The following is a 23474-nucleotide window of genomic DNA, read 5'->3' on the forward strand; positions in this document are numbered from 1 at the left end:
TTTCCACGCAGAAATACCACAAACAAGCCTTGCTAGCTGCAAAGGTCGCAGTAGAGGTTTTTGGGTGCTGCTGGGGCCCAGGAAGGACCAGGACGTCACCCCTTGGAGAAGGAGACAGAGGGGGCACACAGCGAATCAGAGAGCCCCCACAGAAGCAGGCAGCACTTGCAGAAGTACCAGAACAGGCACTTAGAAGACCTGAGGACAGAGGTCAACTCAGAGTCACAAAGGAGGGTCCCACGACGTCGGCGTCCAACTCAGCGAGTTGGGCAATGCAGGCCGGAGTGCTGGGGACCCAGGCTAGGCTGTGCACAAAGGAATCCTTGGAAAAGTGCACAGAAGCCGGAGCAGCTCCAGATCACACAGTGCACAGGATTACTGTCTGGCGTGGGGAGGCAAGGACTTACCTCCACCAAATTTGGACAGAATAGCCACTGGACTGTGGGAGACACTTGGACCCAGCTCCTGTGTTCCAGGGACCACGCTCGTCAGGATGAGAGGGGACCCAGAGGACTGGTGATGCAGAAGTTTGGTGCCTGCGTTAGCAGGGGGAAGATTCCGTCGGCCCACGGGAGATTTCTTCTGGGCTTCCAGTGCAGGGTGAAGGCAGACAGCCCTCAGAGCATGCACCACCAGGAAGCAGTCGAGAAAGCCGGCAGGATTAGGCGCTACAATGTTGCTGGTAGTCGTCTTGCTACTTTGTTGCGGTTTTGCATGCGTCCTGGAGCAGTCAGGGGTCGATCCTTGGCAGAAGTCGAAGAGGGAAGTGCAGAGGAACTCTGGTGAGCTCTTGCATTCATTATCTCAAGAATACCCCAGAGGAGAGACCATAAATAGCCAGAAAAGGAGGTTTGGCTACCAAGAAAGGAGGATTGGCTACCAAGAGAGGTAAGAGCCTATGAGAGGGTGTCTCTGACGTCACCTGCTGGCACTGACCACTCAGAGCAGTCCAGTGTGCCCCCAACACCTCTGAATCCAAGATGGCAGAGGTCTGGGACACACTGAAGGAGCTCTGGGCACCTCCCCTGGGAGGTACTGGTCAGGGGAGTGGTCACTCCCCTTTCCTTTGTCCAGTTTCACGCCAGAGCGGGCTGGTGGATCCCTGAACCAGTGTAGACTGGCTTATGCAGAGATGGGCACCATCTGTGCCCATCAAAGCATTTCTAGAGGCTAGGGGAGGGTACTGCTCCCCAGCCCTTCACACCTATTTCCAAGGGGAGAGGGTATAACACCCTCTCTCAGAGGAAATCCTTTGTTCTGCCTTCCTGGGCCGTGGCTGCCCAGACCCCAGGAGGGCAGAATCCTGTCTGAGGGGTTGGCAGCAGCAGCAGCTGCAGTGGAAACCCCGGAAAGGCAGTTTGGCAATACCCGGGTTCTGTGCTAGAGACCAGGGGAATCATGGAATTGTCCCCCCAATACCAGAATGGTATTGGGGTGACAATTCCATGATCTTAGACATGTTACATGGCCATGTTCGGAGTTACCATTGTGACGCTATACATAGGTAGTGACCTATGTATAGTGCACGCGTGTAATGGTGTCCCCGCACTCACAAAGTCCGGGGAATTTGCCCTGAACTATGTGGGGGCACCTTGGCAAGTGCCAGGGTGCCCACACACTAAGTAACTTGGCACCCAACCTTCACCAAGTGAGGGTTAGACATGTAGGTGACTTATAAGTTACTTATGTGCAGTGAAAAATGGCTGTGAAATAACGTGGACGTTATTTCACTCAGGCTGCAGTGGCAGGCCTCTGTAAGAATTGTCTGAGCTCCCTATAGGTGGCAAAAGAAATGCTGCAGCCCATAGGGATCTCCTGGAACCCCAATACCCTGGGTATTTAAGTACCATATGCAAGGGAATTAAATCGGTGTACCAGTGTGCCAATGAGAATTGGTAATTTTTGTCACTAGCCTGCAGTGACAAATTTAGAAAGCAGAGAGAGCATAAACACTGAGGTTCTGGTTAGCAGAGCCTCAGTGTTACAGTTAGGCACCACACAGGGAACACATACTGGGCATACACTGAGCACTGGGGTCCTGCCTAGCAGGATCCCCGTGACACAAGGGCAAAAACAAGCATACACACAGTGAACATGGGGGTAATATGCCAGGCAAGATGGTACTTTCCTACACCTTTCATTTGCATCAGCCTTCTGTTGTCAGTTTGAGGAAGGAAGCGGGAACCAAACAGGTATGGCCTCAATTTCTTCAGGGACCAGACCACAGCAAAGGCTTCCCTCTCAATGGCACTCCAATGCTGCTCTCTGGGGGGGGGGGGTAACCTCTTGCTAATGACAGCAACAGGTTGGTCATGGCCATTATCATTGGTCTGGGAGAGGACAACTCCTATCCCATGTTCAGCCTGCACTATAAACTGCTTTGAGTAATATGGACATTTTAGAATGGGTACATTGAGCTGTCAAAGGGCTTTTGAGACACTGAAGGAAACACTGTCCAATTTACTTTCTATGGCAGATTTTGGGAAGTCAGTTCTGTGAGGGGTGCCACAATGGTACCATACCCCTTCACAAACCTTCTGTAGTACCCAGTCAAGCCAAGGCATGCCCCGACTTGTGTATGGGCAGTTGGAGCTTTCCAGTCCAGAACTGTCTGGATCTTGGGTTGTAGTGGTTGAACTTAGCCTCCACCAATAAGGTGACTCAAGTATACAACCTTTACCTGCCCTTTCTGGCACTTGCTTGCCTTGATAGTGAGGCCTGCACTTCACAGAGTTTCAAGAACCTTGCCATGGTGATCCTGCCAAGTGGAGCTAAAGGCAGCAATATCATCAAGATATGCTGCACTAAAGGCTTCCAACTCAGCAAGGACTTTATTCACCAATCTCTGAAAGGTAGCAGGGGCATTATTTAAACCAAATGGCACAACAGTGAACTGGTAATGTTCATCTGGTGTTGAAAATTCTGTTCTTTCTCTTGTTCCAGGGGTCTGACCAATGTGCTAGTACCCAGATGCCAAAACAAAAGTACTGAGAAAAGCGGCTGCCTCTAACCTGTCAATAAGTTTATCTGCTCTTGGGATAGGGTGGACATTTGTCTTGGTGACAGGACTGAGACCGCCACAGTCCACACAGAACTTCAGCTCTTGGGATGAGGCTTAGAGACTAGGACCCCTGGGCTGGCCCAGGGACTGTCAGAGGGCTCAATCACCCCTAAGTCAAGCAGCTTGCTTACTTCAGCTCTGATGCTACCCTTCACTTGGTCAGACTGTCTGTAGTTTTTGCTTTTGACAGGAAGGAGGTCACCGGTGTCCATATCATGGACACACCAGTTAGTCTGACCAGGGGTAGGGAAAAGAGCTCACCCTCACTGGAGGCAAGTCCTACCCCAGTATGCTGTCTGGAAAAAACCCAATATCAACTGACCCATCTTTCGGACTGCGGCAGAGAAGATCAGGGAGAGGCTCCCTCTTCTTCCTAGCCCTCATCAGTGACAATCAGCAAAGCCACATCAGCCCTGTCATGGAACAGCTTTAGGCGGTTCACATGGATGGCACTGTGAAGGCTTCTAGGAGTGTCTAGGTCAACCAGATAGGTGACTTCACTCTTCTTCTCAAGGATAGGTAAGGGCCACTTTGTTTATCCTGGAGTGCCCAGGGAGACACAGGCTCATGTACCCACACCTTCTGTCCTACTTGGTACTCCACCATGGCAGCCTTTTTTTTTTAATCATACCAGAGCTTCTGGAGCTCTTGGCTGGCCTCAAGGTTAGTGGATTCTTTCTCCAAGTACTCAGCCATCGTAGAACACAGGACAAGCACATAGTCCACAATGTCTTGCTTGGGCTATTTAAGAGGTATCTCCCAACCTTCCCTCACTAAACAGAATGGTCCCCTTACAGTATGTCCAAATAGAAGTTCAAAGGGGGAAAAAAAAAACTACTCCCTTCTGTGGCCCTTCTCTGTAGGTGAAAAGCAAACATGGTAACAGGATATACTGCCCCTTTATGGTTTTGTTGAATCTCTCAACTAAATAATTTCCTTGTGGGTGAAATGGGGCAGTGAACGTATATGCCATTCCACAGTCATTCCACATTGCCTTGAGGTATGCAGACATGAAGTTACTACCTCTGTCTGATACCAACTTGTTAGGGAAACCCACTCTGGTAAAAATACTAGGCACTAGCAACTGCAGGAGCAGTGGTAGTTCTAAGGGGTATAGCTTCAGGGTACCTGGTGGCATTATCCACTACCACCAGTATGAATCTGCTTCCGGATGCTGTTTGAGGGTCCAGGGGTCCAAAAACGTCAACCTCAACCCTTCTAAAGGGGACCCCAACCACTGGAGGTGGAATTAAGGGGGTTTTTGCCTGGCCGTCTGTCTTGCCACTGACTTGACAGGTGACCAGGAGTTACAAAACTACTTCACTGCCTGGGACATGCCAGCCAGTAGACATGAAGAACTAACCTACTCCAAGTTTTGGTCAGGCCAAGATGCCCAGCTAAGGGGATGTCCTGTGTTAAAGTGAGTAGGAACTCTCTATACATCTGAGGCACTACCACTCTCCTAGTGGCACCAGGTTTGGGGTCTTTGACCTCAGTGTACAGGAGTCCCTCCTTCCAATAACGTCTGTGGGAAAGATTGACATCTCCCTTTTCCTGCTCAGCAGTTTGCTGTCTCAGGGTTTCAAGAGTGGCACAGGTCCTCAGTCCCTGGCACAGCTATTCCCTGTATGGGCCGCCAGGGGCCCAAGAGCTCTGGTGTGTAAAGCCAGAATTCCTTGGGTGCCGTTCCCTCAAGGGCCAACAGGCCAGCTCAGGCCTTCCCCCTGAGGAGAGGGAACCTGAGCTGGTGGCTGCTCAGAAGCTGGCTGGCCAGACTCCATACCTTTGGTCTTGGAGGGCTAGGCCGTTATTCCAGAGTCCAGCACCTCTTTCACTGTGGACTTTGCATTATGTTCTTGTTTTTACACGCATCCATTCAGTAATACCCAGCATAGCTGCATGGGTCTTCCTTTCAACCTCAGCCCATGCTGAGGACTCCAGATCATTTCCTTGCAGACAGGCTACAGAAATTGCAGCGGATACAACCACCTTCTTCCGGTCGGTAAACCCACCAACTCTATGACCACCATTGCCATGTGATGGAGTTAGCTTGGATGTCAGCACTGATGACTGTGAAAGTTTCACCAGTCAGATACTACCCTTGGGATGTCAGTTTTTCAGTCAACATGGTGACACTTGTACCTTTATCTCTCAGTGCTTCAACTCTGATCCCATTAATATGAGGCGGTTATCTGTACTCCAGATTACAGGGTTAGACAGCCAGGGCAACTACATCCACCCCCCTTAGAGACTAAAGTGACTTCTGTGAGCTCTATGAGATGGTCAAGGCCCAACTGGGATCGGATCCCATCTGGAGACTTAACGCTGCAGCAGGAGCTGCAGGTATACTAGGGGAATATTTTTGAGACAGGCAAAGTCTCCAGTTCAATGCCCATTGGCTTTACAACTGAAGCACCAAGCCTTCTTAGGATCCCACTTCTCACCCTGGTGCCCACCCTAGCTCTGTGTCTTGTCTCAGGGCTCACCTTCCTGAACAGGTGGGGGCCTTTTAGAAGACACTTTGTTTTTATCTTTAGACTGGTCACCATCTTTCCCTTTGGGAGGGGGGGGGGGCTTAGCAACCCCTTCTTTCTGGTCTCCCCCACCATGGGTTGTTTTGGATACCGTAGTCTTGACCCAGTGGTCTGCCTTCTTCCCCAATTCTTGGGGAGAAATTGGACCTCCAGGTACTGATCAACAAGTTACTTACCTTCGGTAACGCTTTTTCTGGTGGATACACTAACTACCTGTGGATTCCTCACCTTATGAATTCGATCCTTGCGCCAGCATCCAACGGAAAGTCTTTTTCCTAGCTGTCTACATCGACGAGGATGTCATAATGGCACTGCTCAACGTGTCAATAAGAGGTCCTCGTCGGCATACTGACGTCAGTTTCACCTCACTTTTTTCGTGCCTTTACGGCTAGCAGGTGTAAACCGACCATAAAAACTGAAATATATAAATATATACGAACACAAAAATCTTGTCTATTGAAACCATATATTCACATTATCACCTCAAATACATGAATATACCAAAATATATAGACAAATATATACAAATATATAAATATAAGAAATATTAATCCAACAACTGTAAGATAAGAGTGTAACCAGGCAGGCAACGGGGAGGCGGGAGGGACCGTGAGGAATCCACAGATAGTTAGTGTATCCACCAGAAAAAGCGTTACCGAAGATAAGTAACTTGTTCTTCTGATGGATACAACTACCTGTGGATTCCTCACCTTATGAATAGAGTCCCAAGCAGTACCGCACTCGGTGGTGGGTGCCCGCCTGATTACACTAAGAAATCCTGCAATACTGAGCGAGCAAAATGACCGTCCCTCCTCATTTCAGAGTCTAACCAATAATGTTTCACGAAAGTATGGAGGGATGCCCAAGTTGCCGCTTTACATATGTCTATTAACGGAACTCCTCTCGCTAGGACAGAAGATGCAGACTTAGCCCTAGTAGAGTGGGCCCTGATACCTTCAGGAGGGACTTTTTTCGCCAGAGAGTAACAAATCTTAATACACAAGATGACCCACCTGGAGAGTGTTCTTTTCTGGACCGCTCTGCCCTTTCGCTGTCCAGCATACCCAACAAACAATTGATCATCTAAGCGAAAGTCCTTAGTTCTCTCTAGGTAAAAACTCAGGGCCCTCTTAGGGTCCAACCTATGGAGCCTCTCTTCCTCTTTAGACAGGTGGGGAGGAGGGTAAAACGCGGGCAGAGTGATAGTTTGCCCTATATGAAAAGGGGTGACAACTTTCAGCAGAAAAGCAGCCCTGGTTTTTAGAACCACTTTATTAGGGAAAAACATGGTAAAGGGAGGCTTAACGGAAAGTGCCTGAAGCTCTCCAATCCTCCTGGCAGAAGTGATTGCTATTAAGAAAACTGTCTTAAAGACTAAAAATCTCAATGGACATGAATGCATGGGCTCAAAAGGCGAACCCATTAAGAATGTCAGAACAAGATTCAAGTCCCACTGAGGCATGTGAAAGGGAGTAGGAGGAAATCTATTCATCAAACCCTTAAGGAACCTGTTTACAACTGGAGACTTAAATAAAGATGGCTGGTCCGGAAGGCAAAGAAACGCCGACAGAGCCGCCAAATAACCCTTAACTGTATCTATCGCACAACCTTTCTTAGCCAGACTAGGAGCAAACAAAAGTACATCTGAAAGGTGGGCTTTCAAGGGATATTTTTGGTTCTCTCCACACCAAAGCACAAATTTTGCCCACCTACCGGCATAAATCGATTTAGTGGAGTGTCGCCTGGACGATAGTATAACATCCACTACATCCGGTGGGAGAGAAAAGGAACTCAGGTTGCCCTGTTCAATCTCCAGGCATGAAGGTGCAGGCTCTGGAGGTGGGGGTGTAGAACCTGCCCCTGCCACTGCGAGAGGAGGTCTGCCCTGAGCGGGAGACGGAGCGGAGGGCACTGAGAGAGTTGAAGCAGGTCTGTATACCATACCCTTCTCGGCCAGTCCGGTGCTACCAAGATGACTTGGGCCCGGTCTTGACAAATCTTCCTCAAAACCAGAGGAATCAAGGGTATGGGGGGATACGCGTAAAGCAACTGGCCGCTCCAGGACATCTGAAACGCGTCCCCCAATGCCCCTTGCATCGGATACTGGAGGCTGCAGAGTAACGGGCAATGCGTGTTCTCCCGAGTGGCGAATAAATCCACCTGAGGAGTACCCCACACCCCGAAGATGTGGAGGACTAGATCCGGATGGAGACGCCACTCGTGATCTAATGAGAAGTGACGACTGAGACGGTCCGCTCGTACATTCAGCACCCCGGCCAAATGATTTGCTATTAAGCAAATCTGATGGTCCTGTGCCCAGGACCAGAGTCGCAGGGCTTCTCTGCAGAGAAGGTACGACCCTACTCCTCCCTGCTTGTTTATATACCACATCGCAGTAGTGTTGTCCGTCAGGATTTGAACTGACTGACCGCGAAGGGAAGGGAGGAAGGCCTTGAGCGCCAAACGTACTGCCCGCAATTCCAACAGATTGATATGCAACATTTGTTCCGCTGGAGACCAAAGACCCTTGATCTCCAGGTCCCCCAGATGAGCTCCCCACCCTAGAGTGGAAGCATCCGAAATCACTGTGGCCACTGGAGGAGGCAGTGAAAACGGTTTTCCTTGGGAAAGGTTGCCGTCCTCTGTCCACCAGAGAAGATCCGCCACAGCGTCCTTGGAGATCTTTATTGAATCCCTGAGATCCCCCTTGTGCTGGAACCACTGTCTGCGGAGGCACCACTGAAGAGCACTCATATGCCAGCGAGCATGAGTGACCAACAGAATGCAAGAAGCAAACAGACCTAGCAGGCGTAAGACCTTGAGGACTGGAACTGCCGCTCCAATTTGAAACAATGGAATCAGCGCCTGAATGTCCCGAACCCGCTGAGGCAGGGGGTAGGCCCGAAACATTGTTGTGTCCAGTACTGCCCCTATGAACAGGAGGCGTTGAGGGCTCTAGGTGAGATTTGGGCACATATACAGAAAAACCCAGATCGAACAACAACTGGGTTGTCATTCGCAGATGAGACAACACAAGCTCTGGAGACTTGGCTTTGATCAACCAATCGTCCAGGTAGGGAAAAACTGCTACCTCCCTCCTTCTGAGATGTGCTGCAACAACTGACATCACCTTCGTGAAAACCCGAGGTGCTGAAGTAAGTCCAAAAGGAAGGACAGCAAACTGGTAGTGTTGCGATCCGACAACAAAACGGAGATACTTCCTGTGCGACTTGATTATGGGAACATGAAAGTACGCGTCCTGCAAGTCAGACACCATCCAGTCTCCCTCGTTCAACGCCAATAGCACCTGCGCTAGGGTCAGCATTTTGAATTTTTCCTACTTGAGGAACAAATTCAAAATCCTCAAGTCTAGGATCGGCCGCAACCGACCGTCCACTTTGGGAATCAGGAAATATTCTTGAATAACACCCCTGACCCCTTTCCTGCAACGGCACCAACTCTATAGCGCCCTTTGCCAACATGGTGACAACCTCCTGTTGCAACAACAGAAGATGGTCTTCTGAACAAAAGGAGGGACGGGGGTGAAGGGAGGAGGGAACTCCTGAAAGGGGAGAGCATAGCCCTTTTCTACAATTCCTAGCACCCACGAGTCTGTTGTAATTGACCTCCATTTCTGCAGAAAAAGACTCAATCTTCCCCCTACAGGAGAAGTATGGATGATAAAGTGGGGAAAACTAGGGCTGCTTCTGCTGTTGTCCACCAGAGGAGGATGAAGAAGAAGAGAGCTACTCGGCTGGACCTCTAGCCCTACCCCTACCCCGCCCTCTAAAGGCACGATAGGGCGGATTGGCAGGTTGCTTGGCGTAAGACTGTGACCTTCGAAAGGCAGAGCCTCGAATGAACCCTCGGAACCTACGAAACGGTCTATAAGGTGTTGTAGTAGAGGTCTGTAATCCCAGGGATTTAGCTGTAGCCCGACAGTCCTTAAACCGTTCAAGGGCAGAGTCTGCCTTGTCCCCAAACAGCTTTTCCCCATCAAATGGAAGGTCCATTAAGGTGGATTGCACGTCTGATGAGAAACCAGAGGACCTTAACCAGGCATGCCTCCTTGTAGCCACCGATGTTCCCATGGCCCTGGCAACGGAATCAGAGGTATCCAGGCCAGATTGTATAATCTGCTGTGCAGCAGCTTGAGCATCCAAGAAAAGGGACCCAAACGGTTTCTGCATCTCCTGTGACAGATCCCTCGTTATTTCCTTGGCAGAATCCATTAGGGCATGGATGTATCTGCCTAGCACACAGGTGGAATTAGTAGCTTTAAGGGCCATGCTGCAAGATCAAAAAATCTTCTTTGAAGACTGCTCCATCCTCTTGGATTCCCTATCAGTCGGAACTCCCGGGAATGTTCCAGGGGCAGTTTTTGCAGAACATGATGCCTGCTCTCTGGAGTCGGATGACGAGACAGAAAAAACGGATCTCCTAGGGCACTTCTATGTCTCCTCGCCACTGCTCTGTTCACAGCAGAGGATGTCACTGGCTTTTTTCAAAAGTCCAAAATGGGCTCAGTCAAAGCCTCATTGAAAGGCAGCAAAGGGTCAGCACTGGACGAAGAGGGATGAAGTACCTCTGTGAGCAGGGTATTTTTTACTTCTGCCATGGACAAAGGCAAATCCAGATACTCAGCTGCCTTTCTCACCACTGCATGGAAGGAAGCGGCCTCTTCAGTAAACTCCCCCGGAGATGCAATGACCCACTCCGGGGAAGTATCCAAACCACTTGCAGTGGCCAGACCCTGGAAGTCATCAGAAGGCTCGATCTCGCCTTCCTCAAGCTGTCTGTATTCCTCCTACTCCAGAAGTCTCAACGCCTTCCTCCGAGATCTAAGATGTGTTTCCAAGGCCGGCGTCGACATAGAATCCATCGACGCCGACGATCTCGAACCCCGAACAGGGCCAGGAAGACTCTTCGGCTCCACCGGCGCCGACACAAAGTCGGCTGATGACCTTCTCGAAGTTGAATGGCCGGAAGGTGATGGAGCCGGTCTGGATGGAGACAACGACACCGGATGGTGCGGAGAAGGAGTCGGTTGACGTGCAGGCGGATCCATAGTCACAGGTGGAGGACTCCTGCTAGGGGAGACCCTAGGCGCCGAACCGCCAGTCTCTGTAGGGCAAAAGGCCATGAATGGAGCAGCCCTGTATGACGCCGGTGAGCCCAAATTGAATGCCAATGGCCTGTGGGACCCGCTGGTGCACCAGCAGGGGCCATGGACTGAAAGATGGTATACATCGCATTAAAAAATGCGGCCGGATCCGTCCCTGCCGTCGGAAAAGCCAGGTACTGTTGCGCAGAAGTCTGCTGAACATCTGGATCCCTCGGCGCCGGCGAAAAGTGAGGACTACTTCGAGTGACCTCAAAAACTGAAGGCGCCGGAGACAACTCCGGACTCTCCTGCTGAGGCGTGACAGTAGGACTCATCTCCCATGTCTTCTGAAGAACGAGACCTCGATCGGCGCCGAGAGTCATGACGGCGCCGAGAGTCATGATGACGCAGCTTCTTATGCTTTTTGGGAGAAGCATGGGATGAATCCTTTTTATGCCCTTTCTTCTTTGCTTTAGCTAAGAAGAGCTTCGCCACGCGCTCCTTCAGAGCTTTTGGATTCATGCTCTGACACGAAGAGCAGCCTTCTACATCATGTTCTGAACTAAGACACCAAATACAGTCCGAGTGGGGGTCGGTCACTAACATCCGACCCCCGCATTCTCTACACGGCTTGAAACCGGACTTCTTCGGAGGGGACATTGTAACCTTCAAAAATCGTTACAGTTAACAACGAGCCAGGAAGAAAAACCGTTGGCGTCGAAGGCACGGGAAAAGGAAAAACTGACGTCAGTACGCCGACGAGGACCTCTTATTGGCACATTGACGTCAGACGGAGTCACGTGGAACCGTGCCATTATGACGTCCTCGTCGACGTAGACAGCTAGGAAGAAGACTTTCCGTCAGATGCTGGTGCAAGGATCGAATTCATAAGGTGAGGTATCCATCAGAAGCAAGTTTTCAGAAACACAATTAACAGACATTCTTTCATTATCAGATTATAAAGCCCAACCTGGTTCCCTTTTAACAAGCCACCAAGTGTTTTGACTGAGAAGTCAACAATATCCACTCAAGATTGACTAGAGGTTTTCCCAGTCTCCCTGAACATGATCCTGTATTCCTTGGTGGTGAGTCCAAAGCCCTCAATCACAGTATCCTTCATGAGGTCATTTGCCTCAGCATCTCCCTCATTCAGTGTAATGAGGCTATCCTTATACTTTCCTGAGAACAGCTCGCAGAGTAGAGAGCCAGAATCCTTTTGGTTGAGTTGCCTCAGTTTACAAGCCCTCTCAAAGGCTATAGACCAGTTGGTGATCTCATCACCTTCTATATATTTGGGGAAAGTCCCTCAAGGGAACTTAGGGCGAAAGAAGAGGCTTTTGACCCTATTTAAAATGTTGCTGCCACCAGAGATGGTTTCCAGGCCATTCTCAGCTTTCTTTTTTCTATAGCTACGAATTTAGACTCTAATTCTATCCTCTTAGCCAACTTCTGGAGTTCACCATCTTCAATGTCTTCACTGTCTCCATCTCCTGGGAAACTATCAGAAGTGCTCCAAGTGGTGTTACTGTCAGTGGAGGTGTGAAGGGGTTCATCACACTCTTCTACCTCCTCTTCTCCTCACTCTCCTGTGTGGCTTCTTGCCATGGCTATCATTTTCTGCAAGCAGCTGCTGCAGATGAACTGTTGTTGGTTTGGACCCCATGGCAAGTTTCCATGTAAGTTTCTGTGCATGGCAGAGGGCCTTAAGTTGGGCCAACTTAAGGTTTTCGTAGGGGCCTAGGTTGAGCTCCTAGGAGGTACCTGTTGCTTCAGTCATGGTTTTAAAGTAGTTTTTTAAAACTAAAAATACAAATCGAAGTTTACTTCAAAGGGCCTAGCAAAGCGTTTTAAATTCTTAATAGTTTGGACTGGGAGACTTAACACAAGACCCTACAGCTATTTTTAAACAATTTAGAAAAATCTAAAATTGGGAAACATGTTTCCAAACCATACACAAAGCTGGATTTCTTAGTGGTATCACCTATTAACTGGGGGTAATGCAAATGTCAAGACTTCTACCCCACCACTGCACCACCAAAGTAGAAAGCTGGCTCTTTATATGATATACCAAAATGAGGTATACCTTGCAAAGACTCCGAGGGTTCCTCACCAGTGGACAGGGGCTTGCTCTGGCAATCTCAAGGTGCTCTTTTTAGGGGGTAGTGTGCTTGAGAAGTCTTAGGCTTATCACAGAGGAGTGCGAGACATTTGCAAATATACAGTCAATTGAGACAACTCAATAATGAGATCCACAGTAATATAGAAAAATAGCAAATTTCTTTCTATACGTTTTGCCACCAGAATCAATATGTTCAGGTAAGTATGTTTTGTAAGAAAAATCTTTACAATATAGAAAAATCAACACTGCAATTCTTGAAAACTGCAATGTTAACCTATGGAGGAAGAAAAAATACAACACGCAGAGGATTTGTCCACATCAGGCAGCTCACTTTAGGTGTGGAACTGACCTGAGAGGTGGGCACGCCTCTGACTACTTTTTTTCCCCGTCTGTCCAGGTGTCAAATGGGCCCTGGGAATGGGGGGGTGGGGGTTGGGGGGGGGGGGGGGGGGGAGACAGGTCAGCATCCTCTCCTTAGAGGGGTGCCAGATCTACATATCAATGTCATTCTTTGAAGCCCCCTGCCTTGAAATGCAGATTCGAAGGCCATCCTGTTGAGTGTGGTGTGCAAACCCCTCACCTAGAGCAGGCTTTGTTTCTGACTGCCCAAGAGCAAAGGCTCTCACTCTAGAGGGACAGAATCATTTCTGGTATTGGCAGGCTGATTAAAACTAGTAAGTCCCCAACACTGGTAGTTTTTCAGGAGGCACCTCTAACATGCCCTCTGGGTGCATGTATTAATAAATCCATCACTGGCATCAGAATCCAAACATCCCTATTTTCAGTAAAGCCATCATGTAGCTGTAGAATTCATATTGACCAGTGTAGGAAAGTACTATCTTGTTGGCATGTTACTCCCAATTTTTGCCTGACTGTCTGTGTTTTGACTGTCACTGGGATCCTGCTAGTCAGGACCCCAGTGCTTATGGTTTGTGGCGTACATGTCTGTATGTTTTACTGTTTTGTCAGCATGCTTGACTGCGTCACTGGAATCCTGCTAATCAGAACTCCAGTGCTTATGCTCTCTCTGTTTCCAAATTTGTCACTATAGTCTAGTGACTACGTAGTTCACTCCAGATTGGCAACCTGGCCCCCTCCCCCTTATAAGTCCCTATTATACGGTACCTGGGTACCTAGGGCATTGGGGTTCCAGGAGATCCTTATGGGCTGCAGCATTTCTTTTGCCACCCATAAGGAGTTCATACAAACACTTCTTCAGGACTGCCATTGCAGCCTGAGTGAAATATTGTAAGGACTATTTCACACCCATTTTCGCTACATCAGGTCACTTATAAGTCACCTATACATCTAACCTTCAGGCCCTGAAGGCTAGGTGCATAGTACCTGTGTGTGAGGGCATTTCACACGCATTTTCGTTACATCAGGTCACTTATAAGTCACCTATATATCTAAACTTCAGGACCTAAAGGCTAGGTGCATAGTACATGTGTGTGAGGGCACCCCTGCACTAGCAGAGGTGCCCCCACATCGTCCAGGCCCATTTTCTTGAACTCCGTGAGTGCGGGGACGCCATTATAAGTGTGCACTACATATAGGTCAATATATATATGTAGCTTCAGAATGGTAAGCCCGAATATGGCCATGTGAGGTGTCTAAGAACTGGAAATTGTACCCCCAATCCAATTCTGGTATTGGGGGGCGAAGTCCATGCACCCTGGGGCTCCACCATGGACACTCAGTACTGCCAAACCAGCTCTCTGGGGTTTCCTTTCCACTGCAGCCCCAGTTGCTGCCACTTTACAGACAGACATCTGCCCTCCTGGGGCTTGAGCAGCTCAATCTCAGCAAGGCAGGACAATACATTTCCTTTAGGAGAGGGGTGTTACACCCTCTCCCTTTGGAAATAGGTGTTAGAGGCAGGAGAGGGGTATCCTCCCAAAGCCTCTGGAAATGCTTTGAAGGGCACAGAGGGTGCCCTCCTTGCATAATCCAGTCTACACCAGTTCAGGGACCCCCCCAGTCCCTGCTCTGGCATGAAACTGGACAAAGGAAAGGGGAGTGACCACTCCCCTGTTCATCACCACCCCAGGGGTGGGTCCAGAGTTCCTCCAGAGTGTCCCTGGGTTCTGCCATCTTATCAGGATGGTCAGGGAACTCTGGGAGCATCTGAGTAGCCAGTGCCAGCAGGTGACGTCAGAGACCCCTCCTGATAGGTGCTCACCTGGTTAGATGACCAATCCCCCTCTCAGGGTTATTTAGTCTCTCTCCTCTGGGTGTTTCAGCTGATTCGGTTTTGCAAGACTCCATCAGGAATCCTCTGCTACCTCTGCTTCACCTTCAACAGCAACAAAGTATCCAAGAATGCTACTGCAACAGTGTAACTTCAGCTTCTGCCAGCAGCTGCAACAGTTTCCAGGTCATGCATGCTCCAAAGACTGCCTGTCTTCATCTTGCACTAGAAGGACCGAAGGAATCTCCCCAGGAGTGACTGAGTCACTTCCCCACTTCAGCAGGCACCTCTCTGCAGCGACGACTGGTACTCTGGGTGCCCTCTCCTGATGACGAGCCTGGATCCTGGAACACAGGTGGTGGACCAAAGTGACCCGGAATGTCCAAAGGTCCACCTGTCCAAATTTGGTGGAGGAAAGAGCTTGCCTCCCAGAGCCAGACAGTACTCCTGTGCATTGCGTAGTTTACAGCTTCTATGCACTTCCCCAAGGAATGCTTTGTGCACAGCGTAGCCCAGGTCCCCAGCACTATATCCTGCGATGCTCAGCTCCCAAAGTCGTTAGCCGGTGGCGTGGGATCCCTTTGTGTAGTGTTGTGATGACCGCGATTTGCAACTCCTTTGTCCCCATGTCCTGGGACTCCTGTGGGTGCTGCCTGGTCTTCTGAGGACTCTCTTAAGTGCTGAGAGCCCCCTCTGTCTCCTCAGTCCGAGTTGAGACCCCCAGGTCCCTCCTGGGTCCAGGTAGCGCCTTTTCCAGCCAAACACGTCTTTTGCATGAGCCAAGGCTTGTTGGTGGAATCCAACATGGGAAACTAGCCTGCACTATTCTACTCGACCTTTGACATCTCTTGCACCAAGCAGGAACCAGCAGCTGCCTTCCTTGGTGCATCTCTGACTTTTTCTTCCAACTGGAGAATCCACTTTTGCACCTTCATCCGGGTTAGCAGGGGCTCCTGTTCTTCCTGGACTCTTCGTCTGTTCTTCGACTTTGTCTCCTCTCACCGCAGGTCTTCAGGTCCAGGTATACATCGTTGGTGTCTTGCAGTCTTCCTGGTGTTTGCATAAATATCACGACTTCTAGTGTGTTCTGAGGAAAGTTGCTGTACTTTACTCCTGCTTTCCTGGGCTCTGGGGCAGTGTACTTTACTTACCTTTGGTGTTTTCTTACACTCCCAGTGCCCCTCTACACACTACTCTTGCCTAGGGGGGAACCGACATTCGCATTCCACTATTTTAGTATATGGTTTGTGTTTCCCCTAGGCCCATTGTAACCTATGTTGATGCTCGCTATTTGCACTACTTTAAGACTGTTTACTTACCTGATTTTGGTTACTAGTGTATACCTTATGTGTATTACTTATCTCCTAAGGGAGTATAGCCGCTAAGATAATTTTGGCCTTGTGTCACTAAAGTAAAGTACCTTTATTTTTAGTAACACTGATTACTGCGAGTACTGTGTGACTACAGTGGTATTGCAAGAGCTTTACATTTCTCCTAGTTCAGCCTTGGCTTCTCTGCCTACAGTTACCTCTAGACAGCCTGGCTTCTAGACACTCCATACATTTCACTAATAAGGGATAACTGGGCCTGGTATTAGATGAAAGTGCCTTAGCTACCCACTACAAACCAGGCCAGCTTCCTACATCCAGCACATGTCCTTAAAATGGCTTTCCTGTCCGCTCACTATGTCTCAGAATGGACAGACATAGCAGGGGCATATCTGCTCTTGCAGATATGTCCTCACAAGTAATATACAACACCCTGCCGTAGGGCTGTAATTCCTGCTGTAGGGGTGACTTAGATCTACTGCATGCAGTGTTTAGGGGACATGGCACACCAACTGTGTGCCATGTTGTTTTTTCACTTTTAGCTGCACCAAGGCACGCAGCCTGTAATGGCAGTCTTCGTGTGCTAGGTGAGGGATCCCCGAGGGTGGCACAATACATGCTGCAGCCCTTGGGGACCCTCTTTGGTACCCATGACCTACGTACCAGGGGTACCATTTACTGGGGACTTATAGGGAAAGCCGAAGGCATGGCCAATTGGGGAAAAGTTGCACAGTTTTAGGGAAAGAGATATATGGCATTGGGGACCTGGTTAGCACAGTCATTCAAACACGCATCAAATACTAGGCAGAAAACGGGGGTGACCATATCGAAAAGGAGCACTTTCCTACAAATAGAATACAGGTCTCAAACTAATTTTGTCAACAATACAACTAAGGCCAAAATCAAGCCATAAAGAGATCAATGGGGTACTAACAGGGAGGTTGATTAGGAATCACATAAAACAAGTTTCATCTTTCTCCAGAGATCTGACATCATTGTGACCCCATAGCTCGCTGCAATATAGGGTCACCCCAAGAGCTTGGAGGTTGCACATTGGAAAGGCTGGAGATAATGGGCTAAATGAGGAACCTTGTTGCAATCTCACAATTTCCCCTAAATATTTTTCTAACTTTAGCTTACACTTCTGAATATGTGGTGACCATCAAACTGTTCTGAGAACAAAACCCCTAGATAGTCATGAACTCTCTCCCGCGGTACTCATTGAGAGTCAGATTGGATCGAAGAACAGGAATGAGAAAAAACATGTACATGGTTTTACCTGCACTGATCTCTAGACTCCTCTGTTTGCAGAAGAGCCCAAACTGGTCATGCAGCTTATGTAACCCTCAATACGTGTTTGTGAAATCAGAAGTGTATCGTCTACAAACAAAAGGGCCAGAACCTTACCATCAGCTAGACTCAGAGCATCATTCTCACACTTCTCAAAATTGATCACCAAGTCACTGATGTACAAGATAAATAGGGTTGTGACTAGGACACACCCTTGCCTCACGCCCCGTTCGACTCGGACGGGGTCTGTCAACTGGCCTCGAGACCCACATCTGACCTGTGCGAAGTTGTGAGTGTGCAGCCTGATGATAACATCCAGGAGGTACATTGAAATCCTAATTTCCTCCAGCACCTTCGACAAAGGCTCCCTAGAAACAAAATCAAAAGAGGCCCGCTGGGCCACAAAAATCACACATGGAAGACAGACACCCCCCACCCCCACAGAGTAACATATTTACAATAAAGCAACTGGAGTCAAAACACCTGATCGACAGTGCTAATACCATCTCTAAACCCGGCTTGCAATGAAGTCACATTTCAACGTCAGCTACATAGGAAAGCAACCTATCCAAATAATCCAGCTAAAAAGTTTTGGGGAACTATTAATGAGGCTGATGAGCCTATAATAGGATGGAAGTACTCTATAACCCTTTTTAAAAATCAAGATTGTCCCTGCCCCAGTCCATATAGGAGGTATGGGAGTATCACTCCTTATGGCATTAAAAAACAGTGCGAAATAGGGACACTAGATATCCTTGTCTGCCCTGAAGAGATCTCCAGGTATCTTATCCAACCCAGGAGCTTTGTTAGGGGTAATCCAGTCTATTGCTTTACTGATTTCGACACTGGAGACATGACTAGCGTCTTGGACTTCAAGTCTGCGTTGGAAACTGCTGGGTCAATTCTACCTGCGTCACAACCAAGAGCTATGTCCGCAAACTGAGTAGTTCCACTCTGCAGATGTTCCAGTCCTCTGGTGCAAGAGTACAGCTTTGAGAAGTGATCAAACCAGTCAGCAGCAGAGACGTTATCAGTTGGTGGAGATCATCAGGGCCACCACTGGCAAGTATACACCAGAAGAAATTTGGCCCTTTCTTTTGATGGCAAATAACAGAGTCCAACTTTGCATACTCCCAGCCTATTTTAGCATTTAATATTGCAGCTTTACAAGACAGCCTGGCTTCTTGGAATGAAATTCTGTCCTGATTTCGAATAGCTTTTGATAGTATGCACCTGGAAATTCGACAGGATTTAGAATATCAAGGGGCCTCTTTTTTTCCTTTGGGTAATAGGCTTGAACTCCATCAAAAAAATATTCCTTAGGGTGCTGAACAGAGTTATGTATTGCACTGGTTCTCATCAGGCAATCGGTTTGACTCAGGAACGTCCCGGCAGCCTGCACAGCTTCTAGACCTGTGTTTACTGCCTCAAATATTCCTCAAAGCTAAGAGGGATTCTGCCAAGAAACTCAATTTTAGCCTAGCTGGATTATTGGTGGGGATAAGCCTTCTATCAAAGGGTTTAGTGAGAGAGTTAGAAATAGTAGTACCCAAGGATCACACTGTTAGATCCAAAGCGTTATGGTAACCAGTGTTCCCTGTGGGGAGCATGCATGCGTGCAAGTACATCCTGCCTTTACCCAGCGCTCAGACACTAGTTCTAAGCATGCACGTCATTGCTAGGTTATGCCTGCTTTACTGGAGAGCGGAAACCATTCACCAATGCTGCATTTAAAAAACAAGCATTTGCAGTGCAATGAATCTTGCGTGTACTTGAGTTAAAGCTATTACCTTTGCAAACTCCTAACCAGACTTTTCTTGCCACCTAAACTGAAAAGTAAAACAGTCTCACATAAGCGATCTGACAGCCACCATAAGGAAACAGAACTTCGCTCACAGTGAAACGTATCGTCAAAAGTGCAATTATCCATGTAACAGGGTTGATGTTATGCAAAGCGCTCTACTACTGCCCAGCGAGATCGCACTACCTACGAAATAAAGAGAAAAAAAATAGTGCAGAAACCATACTGAAAACACAGAGCCTCGCATGTTTTCAGTGGTTTACAGGTTCACTCTAGGCGGGCTAAACACCGGAAAAGGAATGACGTAGGCATGCCTTTCGCAAATTAAATCAAGATAATTTTAAAAAGCAAGCCCACAAACCAACCAAATGGATGTGCTTGACATGGACATGGTTACAAGCCCAGAGAGAGATTACACCAGGGGCGGAGTGCTTTGCGCTTGACCCTAAAAAGGTATGAAAAAAGAAAGAACCAAAAAAAGGACCAAACAAAAGAAGCTAAAAATGACAGAAAGAAGACAAGAAAGAAGGTAAAGAAAGAATGAGGACACGAAAGAAGTAAAAAAAGAAAGTAAGGAGGAAAAATGAAAAAAGGAAGAAGGAGGGAAAGAAAGAAAAATGAAAGAAGGCAAATATTGAAAAATAAAGATAGGAAAGAAAAGGGAAAGAAGGCAAAAAACGAAAAATGGACTGAAAGAAGGAAAGAAGGCAAAAAGAACAAAAAAGGAAATTAGTCAAAGAAGGAGGGAAAGAAAGAATGAACGAAGTCAAAAGAGAAAGAAAGTAGGTAAGAAAGAAAAAGAGAAAAAGAAGGAAAGAAGAAAGGAGGAGCCAAGTACTGCAATCCTATTTGTCTAATTAAGTATTCACCTAGGCCTACTTGAAACAGAAAGGGCTATTCTAATACGAGGTGGAGGCCTTCTCAACATCCTTAAGTGCAGATAAAGCCTCAACCTCAGGGAATAGTTAGTGCATGAGTGAAAACATTGTACATGGGACGTAGGACATCAATTTACAAGAAAAAAATGCAACTAGTTGGACAAGACCAGTTTGTCCATCGGAGATTAAGACTTGCCCTAGCACGTGTCAGCATTTTTTAATCAATAGTCAATCAGGAGAGTGGTCTACACAACTGACACGGTCTCATACTTGTCAGATTTGATTAATACCTCTATGGTGGCTTTCATGCTAATATGCAGCATCTGGCTAGAAACCTTTGTTTAGCTGCTGATAATAAAAAATGCTGAGGATGGTGAAAAATGCAGCAAATCCATAATTATGTGAAAAACGCCACAGCAGCAGAAATGCATAATTCTAGTGGCCATGGTTACACCTAAAAGGATCTTTTTAAATTATGTCCGTTATCATTTGGGGCCGTATGTATTAACACATTTTCCCATAGACATAGAATGGGTAAAAACCTTTGATACATCTGGCTCTTAATCTCATGTCAAGTTACCTCAAGTTATTTTACGTTAGGCTATATTTTAAACTACGTTTCATGAGATGTGAAACATGCTAAGAACTCGCTATCGACCACGAATTCCTTCTTGCATCTAACTCACGCAAAGTAGATACAATTTATGAAATGAATAGCAAGCCGTTATTTTGATTTTGAATTGATCGATAACGGTCATGTCATTTACAGCAGGCGTGCACCTATATTTCGGTATGTGTTAGACTGTTGTGTTTTGCAAAATAATAAAAGGCAGTTTGTTGAAAATGCTTTCGAATTGTGCGCATTTAAACACGGAAACATGGTCTGGAAAGTTAAGCTACCCATTTCGGGAAATATATGATCCAGAGTCGAGTGTTCCATGGCCAATGAGAGAGCATCAGCCTTGGCCAATTCCGACGTGTCTGCATCCATGTCTGGAAAGAGTTCTGCGAAGGAAAAGGTGTGGTACCTTTCTGCAGAGAGACGGCTTGTGGAGAGAGAACACTCCCGATGCGGAGTGCTAATACACAGGGAAGAGACGAGAAAAGCAGATTCAACTGGAACACTCTAACAATGATAAGAGAAATAGGGTGATGGTGTTACGACCGAGAAAGGCGTCATTTTGTGTTCTGTTCTCTGGAGAAGAAGGTATATTTACTAAGTGAAAAGCCTCGGAGCAGGACCGGGATTTAAAAATACCGAGGGAGCAGCAGGAATGCTCTTGCAGATGATGAAGAAAGATAAGGGTGAAACTGTAAAGACAGAAGTGGTGTCTGCTAAAACAAAAAGCATTTGGAATGCAATAGTCTTGTGTTTGCTCGAGTTAGAGCTCATAGCGTTGTAAATTACTGACTGGACTTTTATTGCCAGACAGACTGAAAATAACATAATAAAGAGAGCAAGAGCGAGCTGGCCCTGGAAAACCCCCCTCTGCTGTTGGTTTATGTTTACAGACGGAGCTGGTGGGGAGGAGTAACTGAACAAGTACCCACACTGTTGAGGTGAAACAGGCAAAGGCCAAAAAAAAGTCCCTTGCAGAAGAGATAAACAGGACATAGCGTAATTACACAGTACTTTGTGCTGCTCCCATAGTGAAAAAAGGCAGGACAAAGAGGGAGAACTGACCACTAGCAAGCAAGGATTTTTGAAGGACACTGCAACTAACAAATCAAAATGCTGGAACTCACTCTATTGTACACTTTAGTATACAGCAGGCTGAACGCAAAAGCTCGACCTAACAAGCAGTGCAAAATGCAGCAGAGCAGGACAAACAGTGGCAGTTCAATAGCCGGCCAACGGAGAAGAGCAGATCATCATTGAAGGAGAAACTACATACAATTGTAAATATTAGTGATATTCTAGGGCGTTTTGGACTTCAGCAAGGTCAGAGTTCAGAGAAGGCGGGCTCCTACTACATACCCCATTTGCTCTGTGATTATGGAGGTTGGGAAGGCACTCACTGGCATTCTGCAGGAGAGAGGATGTTTTACAGTCAATCATGGCTTATCAGCAAATACTCGCTGTTTTGGTTATTTTACAGAACTCAGGGTCCTTTTATTTAGGATCAGAGTTTTGTATAGATAGCCCCATATTGTGCCAGGGCCTTGGACTTCAAATGGCCTAACTTTTTCTTGAGTTGTTTTACATTACTTTTCTGTCTTTGTTTACTTTAACTACTAGCCAGGAGTTATTAACACAGCTCTATAACGTATTTAAATGCACTTTCCCTTTATATTTCTTCTCATATTGTTCTAGGACTGTGTTAGTGTTTCTTGACTAATATCTAAAGTAAACAAAGATGATGGCTCATGCTACGAATATCTGAGGGCACTGCAATTGAAGAATGCAGCTGGGTCAGTCTGCGCCTAGGGAGAAGGCATCTGAGTGCGCAACAGAGCCCAGCCAACGGGTGAGTGGGTGTTAGTATCGGTCGCTGAGCAGAGACAAATGTCAGGCTGATACTAGGGCAATACTTTTGGATTTCTGCATATTTTTTTCAATTATACTTCTATTTTGTGTCACATTTAGTGTGCAGAGCTATGTTGACACATGCATTTATCATCACATAAGTTTATTTCTTAGTAGCTCGGGCAGTAGAAAGCTCAGGCGTATCCCGATTCCAATATAACAAATAACTAGTCAACCAACAAAATATACCTGCGCATTTAAGGTCTGAGAAGTGTAAAACTATCTTTCAATTATGTCCCGTTGCATTTACTTTAATGTTGCACGGCTTTGTTATGCATATTTTTCTTTCGTACATTTTTTTTTTTTTAACTGGGTCGCTCATTCTCTAGATTCTCTTCCATTTCTTTATGGGGGAAGAGTAAACCCAGGAACTGACCAGACTTGATCCTCATCGCATGTAAAGCTTTCAAAGTTGGAATAAGTGGGTCAAGGTTACATTTGAAGTCACCCGCCACAATTCTGTAACATCAAGCACGCAAGGCTGCCTTGTGAGAATCTATCAGGGCAATAATTGGTAATTCACCTCTATTTCCCCCTACCCTGCAGTAAACACTGAATTTATAATAAATATCACTAGTAGGGGACCACAGACTAATACAATGTTTGGAGAGCCCAGATTGATCTCTTTGGCCACATATAGC

The 23474-nt window shown here is 47.3% G+C and overlaps 1 protein-coding gene across 2 annotated transcripts in view; it reads right to left on the reverse strand.

Annotated features, from left to right (window-relative positions):
- GTSF1 (gametocyte specific factor 1) overlaps positions 1–23474 on the reverse strand; it is a 795979-nt gene that overhangs the window by 365633 nt on the left and 406872 nt on the right. The window lies entirely within an intron of this gene.

This window comes from Pleurodeles waltl, chromosome 4_2 (genome assembly GCF_031143425.1).
Source record: "Pleurodeles waltl isolate 20211129_DDA chromosome 4_2, aPleWal1.hap1.20221129, whole genome shotgun sequence".
Classification (NCBI taxonomy): domain Eukaryota; kingdom Metazoa; phylum Chordata; class Amphibia; order Caudata; family Salamandridae; genus Pleurodeles; species Pleurodeles waltl.